This window comes from Podarcis pityusensis (assembly GCF_964106645.2).
Source record: "Podarcis pityusensis genome assembly, chromosome: 1".
Lineage (NCBI taxonomy): Eukaryota > Metazoa > Chordata > Lepidosauria > Squamata > Lacertidae > Podarcis > Podarcis pityusensis.
Genome location: NC_138028.1, coordinates 136,983,813 through 136,998,445, shown reverse-complemented (window position 1 = coordinate 136,998,445; position 14,633 = coordinate 136,983,813). Strand labels below are relative to the sequence as shown.

Genomic DNA, 14,633 nt, shown 5'->3' with positions numbered 1-14,633 from the left:
ATCCACTTAAAATAAATAACAATCAAAGATCCCTCAGTAGATTCGTCCCTGGAGGCCTACAGTAATCTCATTGATCACCTGCAGGATGTTGTCTCTATCAATGTAAATTCGGGCAGTAAGCCACATATTAGTAAAGGTTTGACCAAGAGTGCCACATGAAGAAGAAAGCCTTACAGGATTCTTACTTGGCCTATAAAAATGCTGGTCTAAACTATTTACCTCCAACCTATCTCAAAATAAAAAAGGAGTATAAAATCTTATTGGCTGCGAAAAAAGGCAGTTTGAACACAACTCTTGGTCCCTGTTACTGAACGCTTCACTAAATAATGAAGTCAAACTTTTTTGGCAACTGGTTTCTGGTATGCTAAGAAGTAACCCCCCAGCCCCTAGGTGTTCTATCACGGCCCGTGTATAGGAGAACCATTTTAAAACAATATTTACTGACAATTCAAATTCCCCTCCCCCCATTTGCGACATTATTTTCCAGAATTGACAAAGCTCCCACTTGGGAACCCGGTTACAGCAGAAGAAGTCTGTGCGCTAATTAGGAATCTGAAAAGCAGTAAGACACCAGGAAATTCCAGCTGAGTTGATCACATCAAACCAGTAACGGTGGGCCCCTCTTTTAGCAGTGCTTTTTACAACAGTTAATAACTCGGGCAAAGTGCCGACTAGTTGGAGACACCCAATTTTTAAGAAAGGACAATCTAATGTGCCTTCAAATTATAGGCCAATTAGTCTGCTTTCTATAATGGGAAAGCTTTACGCTCGTTTCCTCTCTATAAAACTGACAACTTTTAAAAATGCTAATAATACAACATATGAAGCCCGGGCTGTCTTTTGTGAGAACCTTTCAACATCAGATCACTGCCTCGTGCTGTACAACGTAGCAGAGAAATACACTAGACAAAATGATAGCTGACTTCCGGGACGCCGCGGCCACGGGAAGGAGCGCGAGGCAACTCGTCTGAGGAGCCTCGAACAGCGTGGGGGTCTTAGAGGGGTCACGAAGGCTCCGTGAACCCCTAAACCACAGGTGGAATATCCTGTTGGCCATAACACCCAGCAAGGCTGCGTGTGCTCGCCTGTGTTGCCGGCGTTTAACAAGGCTGGAGCCGCAGCGAGAAGGGGAAATATCAGACTCCATGCTGTGAAGCCTCAGGCTCCGAGTGAAAGCGGCGGACCTCCGACAACAGAGGAAAAGCTGGGAAATAGTTCTAAAGCTTTGATGAAAGCAGAGGAGGGAGAACACTGGAAAACAAACAATCAATCAAAGTAAAAGCAAAAGGAATGTTGAATGAAGTACCCAGCGGAGAAGTAATTAAAGACAAAAGAAGGAGGAATTCACTACTGGCGGTAAGAATGATAAAGGAGTAAAGCGAAAAGCTGGCAGACGTGAATGAAAGAGCAAGAAAGTAACCGCTAGCGAGGGGAAGGAATATCCTCGGTAATAAAGTACATTTTACAAAGTACAAAGTACAAAGAGTTGGAAGCAAGATAATATTGAGTTTTCTTTTTTTTGATTGAGAGACTCTTTACCGGGTTTGAGAGGAGGAAAGGAGGTTTCTGGGGCATTTGGTTGATGCTTTAACTGACAGGTTTTTTGAGGACGTTATTGTTAACAACAACTTTTTTTGTTTGAAGTGGGTGGAAGAAAGCCTGGGTCTTCCCCAGACCTTAATGCTGGTTTTATGTTAGTGACTTCCCTATGGGTATAAAAAAGGAGGAGGAAGCCATTTCGAGACTTAACTTGGCTTTGTTACCTGCCATTTCATCTTGTCCTTGATCTACTACGCCTCTGCATGTATTTGAGATTTAAAGGGACATGTGCCAAAAGCCAAATAGGAGAATTTAAACCAGCATAAAGAACACTTCCTGAAGAACCTCCAAGTCTCCAGTAAAGGAAAATTTTTGGTGACGCCAGACCTCTATTATACCACCCTCTAAGAGGACAAAGACTGTAAAAGGTAAAGACTGTAAAACTTTGTGTATAGCCTGATGTGTGATGACTAATATCTGCTATTATACCCCAACGCCAGACCCGGTAACTTATTAACCTATTAGAGACTATCGGTGATCCTGTGCCTCATCCCTTTTTGAACAACATTAGTGTGGTGGACCCCAAGACCTTTCAAGCCTACAAAATGACAAACGGTGCAAAAAAAGGCGTGGCAACACCAGCGGAAAGGAGGTCGTCGAGGCAAGAGGATGCTAAGGAAAGTAAAGAAATTAAAGACTATAGCAGTCTGATGGCCGAAATAAGGAAAGAATTCAAAAATAATGAACAATATATTGAGAGAAAATTACTTGAGGTACAGGACACTTTGGATAAGAAATTGGAGGGAGTGGTGGGGGAATTGACAGGAAAAGTTAAAGATTTATCAGTAAGAACTAAGGTTTTGGAAGATTCAATGAAAAAGGTGCAAAAAGATACGAAAACTAGTAAGAAGGAGGTGGATAGAATTAGAGTAGAAGTTAAAGAGATAGAAAGAGTGCAGGAAGAGTTGTTGGACAATATGGCTATGACGCAAATGAGACAAAATCAAACCAACCTAAAACTGAGGGGTGTACCAGAGACCCCAAATGAGAATATTAGATCTAAAATGATAAAAGAGCTGGCAACTTGGTTAAATAAGAGCGAGGAGGAGATAAACTGTCATTTAGTAAATGTTTTTCGAATAAGACCAAAATTAGACAGAGCCAGAAAGAAAAAGTTGCCAGGTGATGTAATTGTCATGTTCAACACTTTGGAAATAAGAAATGAAATACTGCAACAGAACCACATAAAAAGGTTATATATTGGAGGAAGCCCAATTATTATCTTTAGAGAAATTCCTTCGAGATTTCTTCGAAGGAGAGAGCCATACAAAAAATTAACAAACCAATTGAAGAAGAATGGGATATTGTATAGATGGGAGTTTCCCGAAGGCGTTTCATTCTACTTTAAGGAAAAAAGGTTTAAATTAAGCACCAGTATTGAACTCCAAAAATTTGCGAGGAGATACGAGAAGGACCTGGGAAAAGTTGAAGGGGAGGTGGAAAGGGAGGAACGACAGAGAGACGAGGAGGGTGAAGGGAGTGAAGAAGAAGAAAAAGAGGAGAGCTTAACAGGAGAAGGAGAAGAACAAGAGGAGGAAAGCAAGGAACAGTAGTCCCTATTTAATCTAGTTAAATTAGCTAGAATAGTTTAATAGATGGCTTTAAAAACAATAACCTGGAATGTAAACGGTTTGAATAATAAAAATAAGAGGAACCAGATTGCACATGTATTGTTGAAAAAGAATTGGGATTTAATTTGTCTTCAAGAAACGCATGTTATAGGAAAACACAAGAGAGTATTAAGTAATAAGAGATTGGGACTGGACTTTGTGACCTCCGACAAGGTTAAGAAAAGAGGGGTAGTAATTTATATAAAGGAAAAATATGACCCGCAATTACTGTACAAAGATGAACATGGGAGAATAGTGGTGGTACAGATGGTGTTTCATGGAGAAAAAATAGTTGTGGTTGGAATATACGCCCCGAATGAGAAAAAATCAGCTTTCTTTTTGGAATTAGATAATATACTAATGGAATGGATGGACCAGAAAATGATATTGATGGGAGATTTTAATGGGGTGGTGACGCCGAATATGGATAGATTAACAAAAAGACAAGATGGGAAAGAAGGTAAACTACCACGATCTTTCTTCGACATGGTAAATAATTTGGGATTGACGGATGTCTGGAGGTTTAAAAACCCTACTGCAAAACAATTCACTTTTTTTTCAAATCCGAATCAGAGCTGGGGGAGGATAGACAGTATTTGGGTCTCGAGGGAATTGGTACAGAACTTAATTAAGTCTGAAATTTGGCCCCGAACTTTATCTGATCATAGTGCGGTTTCCATGGAGTTAAAAGGTAGAGAGGTTAAAACAGCCAGATGGAGAATGAATGAATATTTATTTAATGATCAAAGGATAGTAAATAAGGCTATAGAAACAATTGAAGAATACTTTAGGTGGAATTTAAATGGAGAAACTTCCATAGAGACGGTGTGGGACGCAGGAAAAGCGGTCATGAGGGGTTTTTTGATTCAGAAAAATACCCAATTAAGAAAAGAAAAAGAAAAAAAGAAAGAGCAGATTTTAACACAGATTATGGAAAATGAAAGAAAATTAACTGTTAACCCTAGTGAAGAAAGTTTAAAACAGAACTTAAAAATACTACAAGCTAAATTTGCTACAATAATTAACCAAGAGATAGAGTGGAAAATTAAGAGGATGAATCAAAAGAACTTTGAGTCCGCAAATAAGATAGGGAAATATCTAGCGTGGCAGTTGAGAGAAAGGAAGAAGTTGAGTACGATCAGTAAAATAAAAGAAGGAGATATGATTATGGAAGAACCAAAAGAAATAAAAAGAATATTCCAAAGATATTATAAGGATTTGTACAAAAGAGGAGAGGAAACAGAACAAGAAATAGATCAATTTCTGCAAAAACACCATCTGGAACAAATTGTAGAAGATGAAAGAGCAGCACTAGAGGAGAAAATAACACAGGAAGAGATAAAAAAGGCTATTAAAAAGATGAAAGCTGAGAAGGCGCCGGGACCGGACGGCCTTCCGGCCAAATATTATAAAATATTAATTAACCAAATATCACCAGTGCTGGGAGAGGTTATGAACAATATATTGAGAGAAGGAAAGATACCTAATACCTGGAAGGAAGCCTATGTTACATTGATCCCTAAAAAAGAGGTGGACACTATGGAAGTAAATAACTATAGGCCAATCTCATTATTAAATAATGATTATAAGCTATTTGCAGACATAATGGCGGAAAGATTAAAGAAGGTCTTGATTAATAAAATTCATGGTGATCAAACAGGATTTCTCCCAGGGAGACAATTACGGGATAATGTAAGGAATTTGATTGACCTTATTGAATACCTGGACATGAAAATAGACAGAAAAGCCGCACTGGTTTTCATAGACGCCGAAAAGGCATTTGACAATGTTTCCTGGAACTTCCTAAAGAAGGTTTTGGAAAGGATGGGAATTGGCGAAAAATTTAGAAGAGGCATAGAAGCAATATACAAAGAACAGAAAGCAAAGCTGGTGATAAATAATAATACAACAGAATATTTTAACATTTATAAAGGGACCAGACAAGGTTGCCCCCTGTCCCCCTTATTATTTATTGTAATTTTGGAAGTACTTAATAAGAGACTGAGGGAAGCAACAGAAGTGAAAGGAATTAGAGTAGGAAAGAAGGAATTCAAAATTAAAGCCTTTGCCGACGATATTGTTCTGACTTTGGAAGATCCACAAGATAGTGTAAAAGAAGCATTACAAAAAATTGAGGAATTTGGAGAGGTGGCAGGTTTTAAGGTAAACAAGAATAAAACTAAAATGCTGGTTAAAAATCTAACTAAGGAAGAAACGAAAGATCTAGAACAAAAAGTGGAAATCATGGTGGTGAAAAAAGTGAAATATTTGGGAGTGTGGATCACGGCAAAAAACATAAACCTATATAAAGATAATTACGAAGTTACATGGAAAAAAATAAAGAAAGATCTGGAAATATGGGGGAGGATGAAATTTTCCTTTTTAGGGAAGATAGCAGTGGTTAAAATGAACGTTTTGCCGAGGATGTTGTTTTTATTTCAAACTCTTCCAGTTATTAAAGGTTTAAAACAATGTAAAGAATGGCAGAGAACCCTGATGAAATTCATCTGGCAGGGGAAAAGACCAAGGATTAAACTGAAAATACTAACTGATAAAAAGGAAAGAGGAGGTTTTGCTCTCCCAGATCTGAGCCTATATTATGAAGCAGCGTGCCTACTTTGGCTAAAAGATTGGATAAAATTGGAGAACAGAGACCTACTAGATTTAGAAGGTTTCAATAATCGGTATGGGTGGCACGCATATCTCTGGTACGAGAAGGTGAAAGTCCATAGGGCTTTCTTAAACCATATTTTCAGGGGACCAATATATCAGGTCTGGGAAAGAAATAAGAACCTTCTCGAAAGAAAAACACCATGGTGGATTTCACCAGTAGAGGTCTTAACAATAAAAAAAAAACAACATGGAAGGGAAGACAGCCACCTACGAAGATTTGGTAAGAAAATCAGAACAAGGGCTTAAACTTAAACCGTATGAGGAAATAAAGGATCAATTCACCGGTTGGCTACAATATCATCAGGTGAATGATATGTTAAAACAAGATAAAAGAAAAATGGGCTTTGAGGACAAGAAATCAAAATTCAATATAGAAATAATAGAAGGCAAAAACAAAACATTGTCTAAATTATACGACATATTACTGGAATGGCATACAAAAGACGAGGAAGTCAAAGAGGCAATGATTAAATGGGCAATTGACTTCGGTTATAACATCGAGTTTGAAAAGTGGTTGAAATTGTGGAATAGAGATATTAAATTTACGGCCTGTACGAGTTTGAGAGAAAATGTTTGGAAAATGCTCTATAGATGGTATCTTACGCCGGCAAAATTGGCTAAAATCTATAGATCAGAAAATAAGACATGCTGGAAATGTGGTGAAGTGGAGGGAGACCTCTACCATATGTGGTGGCAATGCAACAAGGTGAAGGTTTTTTGGGAAGCAATTTATAATGAACTTAAAAAAGTTTTTAAATATACTTTTCCCAAGAGACCTGAGGCCTTTTTGCTGGGAATAATGGGTAAGGAAATAAAAAATGAAGATAAAAAAATATTTCTCTATGCCACCACAGCCGCAAGAATTATGCTGGCACAAAACTGGAAAATAGAAACTATTCCTAACATAAGTGACTGGCAGGTCAAAATGATCAACTATGCCGAGCTAGATAGATTAACAGGCAGAATACGAGACCAAGACGACCAGAAATTTCAAAAAAATTGGAGTAAATTTTGGAATTATATTGGAACGGATATATAGGAGGAACTGGCGGTATTAGAAAAACTTTATCAGCTAATAACTATAAACTTTAATAAACTAATTACGCAATCCGAGATTTATTTGATACTTACCAAAAGGGTGAAGGGAAGTCAAAGGCTAAGGAGAGCCTAATGGTTATATTATTATTTTTTGTATGATTGTATGTTTCCTTTTTGTAGAGTATGAAAATAGGATGAATAATTTATGTTAAAATGTTTATTTTTGTATTTGTTAGTTCTTTTTTCTTTTTCTTTTTTTTTTGTACAAATTCTGAATAAAAATTTACTTGCCAAAAAAAAAAAAAAAAGAGAAATACACTAGACCTCTGCAGGGAAAACTATCTGTGGCCTTTATGGACATGAAATCCGCTTTTGACTGTATTCCCAGATTGAAACTATAGACCATATTACACCTCTTACTGCAGGATAAATGACTCTTCTTCCTTATTAAATCTCTGTAGAGGGATAGCAAATTGTGGGTTGCAGGGCCAACTTTCGGGTTGTACTGAGATGGCATGTGGAGTGAGACAGGGCTGTATTTTGGCCCCCACATTTTTTTAGCCTTTCCCCAAATGATTTAGAGGAAAGTCTAATGGACCCCGATGGTCATATCCCAAAAATAGGAATGAGAAAGATCCCTCTTTCGTTATATGCGGACAATGTGGCCATCCTCTCTCGCTCCAGACCTGGCTTGAAATACTAACTAAGGAAGTTGCCAGATTACTATTCTGTAAATGGGTTATTCATCATCTATGAGAAGTCAAAAAATTTAGTCTTCAAGAAAAGATATTCCCCTGGTAAATAGGTACTAGATGGTCATAATCTAGAGCCGACTAAATGCTTCCGGTGCCCAGGGCTGTTGTTTCACTACACAAGGTCCTGGAATTGCCACTGGCAGACCGTTGAAATGCTGGCTAAAGATTTCATACAGCAATCTTTGCTCTAGATCATATGTAACCTGTGGGCCGTTTGCATCTGAAATCCACTATGGCCATGATTTTCAGTTACCATCATATGAATCTGTCTGTACCTAACTATTGTCGATTATTCACCAAAGCCAGACTAAACATATTTCCATCAGAAATATAGGATAGGATATACCTGTCTGGTATATCCTACCAGAATAGGCTCTGCTTATGCTCTCTATGAAGCATATCCTACTATACTTGTGAGCAGTTCAAACAAGCCAGGGATCAATTAATAAAAAACCCCTATTGGTAAACTTAACTGGAAATCTGAAACCATCCACCTTAAGTAAAGGTAAAGGTAAAGGGACCGCTGACAGTTAGGTCCAGACGTGGACGACTCTGGGGTTGCGGCACTCATCTCACTTTATCGGCCGAGGGAGCTGGCGTACAGCTTCCGGGTCTTGTGGCCACCATGCCTAAGCCGCTTCTGGTGAACCAGAGCAGCGCACGGAAACGCTGTTTACCTTACTGCCAGAGTGGTACCCATTTATCTACTTGCACTTGACGTGCTTTCAAACTGCTAGGTGGGCAGGAGCTGGGACTGAACAACGGGAGCTCACAGCATCGTGGGGATTTGAACCACCGACCTTCTGATCAGCAAGCCCTAAGCTCAATGGTTTAACCCACAGTGCCACCTGCGCCCCGCTCCACCTTAAGTACCTCCTTGTTTTGCGACCGGGATCCGTTCCGGAGCCCCAGCCGCTAGCCGAAAAAGACACAGGGCAAAGTGCCACGCCTGCACACATGCACGGAGCGATTTGTGTTTCTGTGCATGTGCGAGTAGCAAACCTGGAAGTAACCCATTCCGGTACTTCTGGATTTGCCATGGACGTTCGCCGGAATGGATACTAGACGAGGCAGACGTTCACGGAGGTATTACTGTATGCCAAATGATACTACCCTGACCATGGCTAAGTTCCTCTTGGAAGTAATAAGAAATAGAAACCTACATGCACTGGACATAGTGACTGCCTTGGAATCCTTTCCCTCTATTTCTGTTTGATTTTTATTTTAATAATGTTTTTTGTGGGTCTGCAAATAAAAAATAAATATATATGTTATAGTGCTGCCAGTGTATATGCTGCTTTAGAAAATGCCACCAATAAGCAAGTTCTTTTTTAAAATTTTATTTAGTTTTTCAGATTTTAAAAATTTACAACCAATTATCAAACAGCCATCATAGAAAGAGAATTCCGAAGAATCTCCTGAGCTTCCCTCCTCCCCAGTTCTTCCCAAGTGTAAAATAATTGGAAACATAGTCGCTTAGATTTTTGCAATATTTATTCTGATGTGCTTGCATATGGGCACATGAATTACCCGGTAAGCAACTCTGTTTGCAATTATTAGTTATAAAGGTAATCTAAATCTCATAGTAAAGCGAATTGCATGTATTTTGGCTTTGTTAGGTTGGTGGCATTTTCTGAAATGAAGTGTAAAGAAAAGCAAGCATGTCTGATTTGGGGTCAGGGCTCAAGTGAAATGAAAATGTACAGAAAGTGTTCAGTGATGTGTTAAGTAGGCTCAGGCACTAAATTACATTTCATAGCTTTAAAAATTATAATTGTGAACAAATTGCCTTTTTCTTACAAATTTTTGACAAAAGGATAATGACCCTAACTCAGTGCAGAACATCTGGTTTATCCTCTGTTGACTGAAAATCAGTTAGGATCTTGGATCATTCTTCAGATGCTGCACAAAAGTAAAATGAAATCTTTGAGATGTTAGATAACAGGAAAACTTTTTCTGGCAATAGCAAGTACATTATTAAATTTAGGTAGCTTTGCTGGCTGAATTTCGAAAAACCTTTTCTTGAATACTAGGTAAAGGTAAAGATATCCCTGACAGTCGTGGATGATTCTGGGGTTGCGGCGCTCATCTCGCTTTATTGGCCGAGGGAGCTGGCGTACAGCTTCCGGGTCATGTGGCCAGCATGACTAAGCCGCTTCTGGCGAACCAGAGCAGCACACGGAAACGCCGTTTACCTTCCGGCCGGAGCGGTACCTATTTTTGTAGTTTCTCTACAAAACTATTCAAACCTGAGAACTAAGATCTTCTACCGTCTTGGTTCTGTCCTTTTGCTAGTAGGGAATGTGCATAGAGCTGAGCCTTTCTGTCTCTCAGGTAAGTGAAGCAGGAAGCAAACTAAATTTGTATTTAGATGTATATATCGCCCAATCCTGCTATAGTTAAGCATTTAAGTTTCATTGTTTTTAGTGTGAGAAACATAACTCTTCACCTGAAAGCAATTGGACAAAGTGAGCAAATTTCAGCTTGATCAGGTCCACAATAGGATAGAATACAGATACTATTTTACTAAAATATATATTATTATTTAGCTAAAATGTATATTATACGAGCCCAGGTTGTACACACAGTTTCAAATCAAGCTGTCTGAAAGTCAGGTAGGAGGTGTATAGGGCACCTATTGAGGGGGACTATATTGGTGCCACTGTCAAGAAAACCCTGCTTTCTATCATAGTGGCCCTCACATCCTGAATTGTGGAATTCCAAGGTAGGCTTCTTAAGAATGAACTCAATCAGTGGGTGAGCTCAGAAGAAAAATAAATGAATATAAAATAGTTTTGAATATCTGTTTAATCACTGAGGGATTTCTCAATAATTATAAAATACAATTTTAAATCTGTAAAATGTTGATGCCATGTAAATACAGCTCAGTGTGTGTGTGTGTGTGTGTGTGAGAGAGAGAGAGAGAGAGAGAGAGAGAGAGAGCGCCATTTGTGGCATGACCCTTAGTTTGTCACGTGTCCTGAGCTTCAGCCTTCAGGGCAAAATCTGTGTTTTAAATGCAAGGGTCAATGTTCCACAATGCAAGCTACATGGCTGGAAATTGGTCTATACTAGAAGAGTTTTCCAGGTGGGCATTTTAGTACACATGTTTCATTCTGGCATCACTCTTGGCACAGAAAAGTTTTACTTTCAGTACAGCTTCTTGAGGCTGCCATGCCATTTTCAATACAGCTCTGGTGATTGTGTATAAAGCAGTCGTCCAAGTAAGTTAGGTACTTTGGTGTGTAAGAAAATTTGCTAGTCTAGCAATATATCTATTGCTATTGGATTTTTAGATGGGGTATATTTAGATAATCTTTTATGCTCTGTGATTTTTTCTTTCAATCATGAGAACGGCCAGAGAGGAATAGAGCCTATTCAACTGAGAAATTTGTTTTAAAACATGAACTGTGTATACTGTATGAAGTAAAATGTTTTAAAGTAAGTGCCATACTGAATACATAAAAATGGTACACAGGTGACTAAAAAAGACTTCAGTCACTTAACTTTCTTTTTATCCTTTAACACATATGTGTATTCCATTGTCATCAATATGATGAATTCTTTATAGAAAAATAATGCTTATTTTAACAGGAAATTTAATATAAACCATCAGAATGTAGACTTAATGTTTATTAGCTATGCTACTTGGAATGTTATTGTGTTTTTTTAAAAAAAGATGTGCTGTCCTTAGTACATTAATGAATACTGGATATCTACAGTGAAAGCCATAAGTTTGATAATGCTCCACATCCATTTTTCTTTGATTCAGTTTTGAAGGCTATACATGCAAAATGACTGACATTAAAAGAAATGTTATTACATAAGTAAAAGTTGGAAGTAAAATAAAAATTATCTGACAGAGCAGACATTAAATGAGACCTCTTTGGACATAAAGGCTCTACATTGAGATTCAAAGAGCCACCACAGGTATGTCTAAAGACTGGAATTTTTTACTCCCTCCCTTTGAAGAGGCCCTTCTTATTACAAGCTGTTTTTGAAAAATTCAATCAGTTTCAAAAGAGACTTACTTTGTGTGGCCTGGGAATGCATTGCTAGTAAAAAGACAACAACTTACAATTCCAAATGTGAATTAGTTAGACAGTGAATGTGCACAGTAAACAAAGGCAAAAGCAAAGTGGAACAACAAATCAAGATTGTATCTAAATTCATACCCTGCCTTTTATATCTGAGGATACTGAAGGTGGCAAATATAAATAATCAACTGAATATATAAAATCACAAATAATACAAGCTTAAAACAGACAGGATAGTAGACAAAAATGCAGTCAGATCAAGCAGGTAGAAGTTCTTTCAAAGATGGTGAAAGCTCATTGAAGACAATGCCAGACAGATGTCTCAGGGCAGCAAATTCTGCAGTGTGCATGGAACCACGGAAAAGAAGGCTTTAGGTTACCATCAAATGTGTCTGAAATAGGTATGTCATGTAGGTCAGCCCCCCATCATTACTGACCATTCCCCATGCTGGTTGAAGCTAATGGGACTCCAACAATATCAGGAAGACCACAGGTTCTCCATCATTTATCTAGATCTTTATCACATTTAAATCCATTAAATTCAGAAGCACAACTATATGGAGCTATAAAAGAAAGGTGGAAGACAGATCAGAGTTAAAACAAGAAATAATTCATGTCCCCCCCCCTCTTGAATTTCAAGTGAAATACAATTAGTAATTGGTTGCTCGTACCAAACTATTTTAAAACTGTCATTTTCTGTAGCACAATATAATGAGAGAGGCCATAGATCAATAGGGAAGAAGATCCTTGCATTCAGAAGACCTCGGGTTCAGTTCCTCACACATTCAGGTAAATGGTCTAATGTAACATATCTAGAAAACACCTCTCTATGCCTGAACATTTTGAGGACTAATCACATATAAGTCAACTTTAAATGGTCATAATTATCAGCTTGTTCATAATTAAACTCAGACTATACAGTTCAGGTATTTTTTCATAATGCTGGGAGACCCATTGCTTTCACATGGACAATAACATACAAAAGAAAATATAAAATATAAAGAAATATACCAAGAGTGTTTATCCACAAAATTCACTCAACAACATCATATAGCTATCCATCCCCTACCCACTTAACACCAAAAATAAACCACCAAAGCGTGGCCATTAGTGCTGTCAAGTTGTCCATTAAAATCTTATTTGCCTTATGCAAGAAAGGTGTTGACACCAGTTGAACCATGCTGAGGAAAACATTCTCCTGTTGGTGGAGGGGCACAGAAAAAGCCTGTTCTCTTGTCATTCTTTGAACATCTGTTGTGGGAGGCCTACAGAGAAGTGATGTATGTGCCCAGGGGAAAAATTGGATGGTTGAATTGAAAATCCCAAGGCCCTGACCGGAAATGTGAGGTTTGCTGAGGTACTCTGCTCCAGCATGCTTGTCATATCCATGGTGTTGTGAACCCTCTTCAGTGACAGGAAATGTTTTATTGAACAGTGTCTAGGATGGCCCCAAGATGTTGCAGGTGTTGGATTGGAACGAACTGACCCTTTCCCCGACTCACCAGGAACCCATGATCCCCCAGGACATTGAGAGTTTTCTGAACATAACTGAGAACCTAATTTAGAATCTCAGCTCTGACCAAAATAGCTCCTAGATATGGGTAGATGGATATTATTAGAAGTGAAGATGTGTCACCGGGATAACTATAACCTTCATGAAAACTCTCAGTGTTGAGTAGAGGCCAAACTAGATAGCAAGGTATTGAAAGTGGTATGGATCATAGGCAAACAGAAGAACCATTTGTGCTGAGGCAGAATAGGAACATTATTTATTTATTTAGAGCATTTGTACCCAACTCATCTTTCTTTTTTCCTTCAATCAACCTTTCTCTTCTTCTCCCGAAGCCTTTTTAAACATAAGAGCTATGTTGTTAAATGGAGTTCACTGGATGTCTGTAAAGAAGTTTTAACATCACGTACATGCTCTCATTAATAATATCATTGTCTTTTGTCAAGTTTAGTAGTGATTGCGTTTATCCAGCCGGAAAAAGTTAGACAAAGATAGATAGACAGGCAAGTCTGTTTACTGTCAATTAACTTAAGAAGAAAGGCAGCCTTTCATTTTTGATAGATCAAATCTGACATTCTTGTTACTTTTTAAGAGTAATTTAAAGAAAGTTTATAGATAAGATGTCATCAGAGTGACTCATATTAAAAAGCAGCTGTAGAAGACAATACCTTTCTAAGAGGGAATAGATGTTGGTGCTTATTTCTCATTATGAGAATAAATATTGCAGCAGCCCATGATTGTTACAAACTGATAGAAAAATAAAAATTGCTGCTAATCTTGGGAAGAAGGTTTAAATGGAAACTCTCCCCCACTAAATGCCTGCCTCATTTTTCTTGTTGAACTAATAGTTTTGTATAAAATATGAATGCTAAAAGCTTGAAATATGATACTAATTAGTATTGTAAAAGTATAGCAGCTTCTGTACTTTAAGCAATCTTGAAATTTGCCAACATTAGTTCAGCATTCCTTGTTTTTCTCAAGGAGAATACTTTCGGAGCTATTACTGGAAAATGAATGGAGGATTAAATACTAAATAACCAGACAGAAACAATAATTATTCACTATATATAATGAGGAACTTTCATTCTATTGAAAATCCTGGCTCGACTTGTTTTCTTTTTTGGAATTGTGTTTCAAGTTATTCTAACTGTAATTGTTCCATGATATGATTTTGGAAAGTTCTAGTGTGCACACAGAAGCCTGTAATGTTTTGAATCCTACCTCTAGTAATCACATTAGTAGCAACAAGCTACTAAATAGCCTTGTCCCAGTATGCCTGAAGTAATGTGTCCACCCCCATCGTTCAGCCTGGACACCTCTGAGGGTCTTCTGGCAGTTCCCTCACCGCAAGAAGTGAAGTTACAGGGAACCAGGCAGAGGACCTTGTTGGCACTGGCACCTCCCTGTGGAA

The 14,633-nt window shown here is 38.1% G+C and overlaps 1 protein-coding gene across 1 annotated transcript in view; it reads left to right on the top strand.

Moving 5' to 3' along the window:
* SPAG16 (sperm associated antigen 16) overlaps window positions 1-14,633 on the top strand; it is a 441,575-nt gene that overhangs the window by 61,412 nt on the left and 365,530 nt on the right. The window lies entirely within an intron of this gene.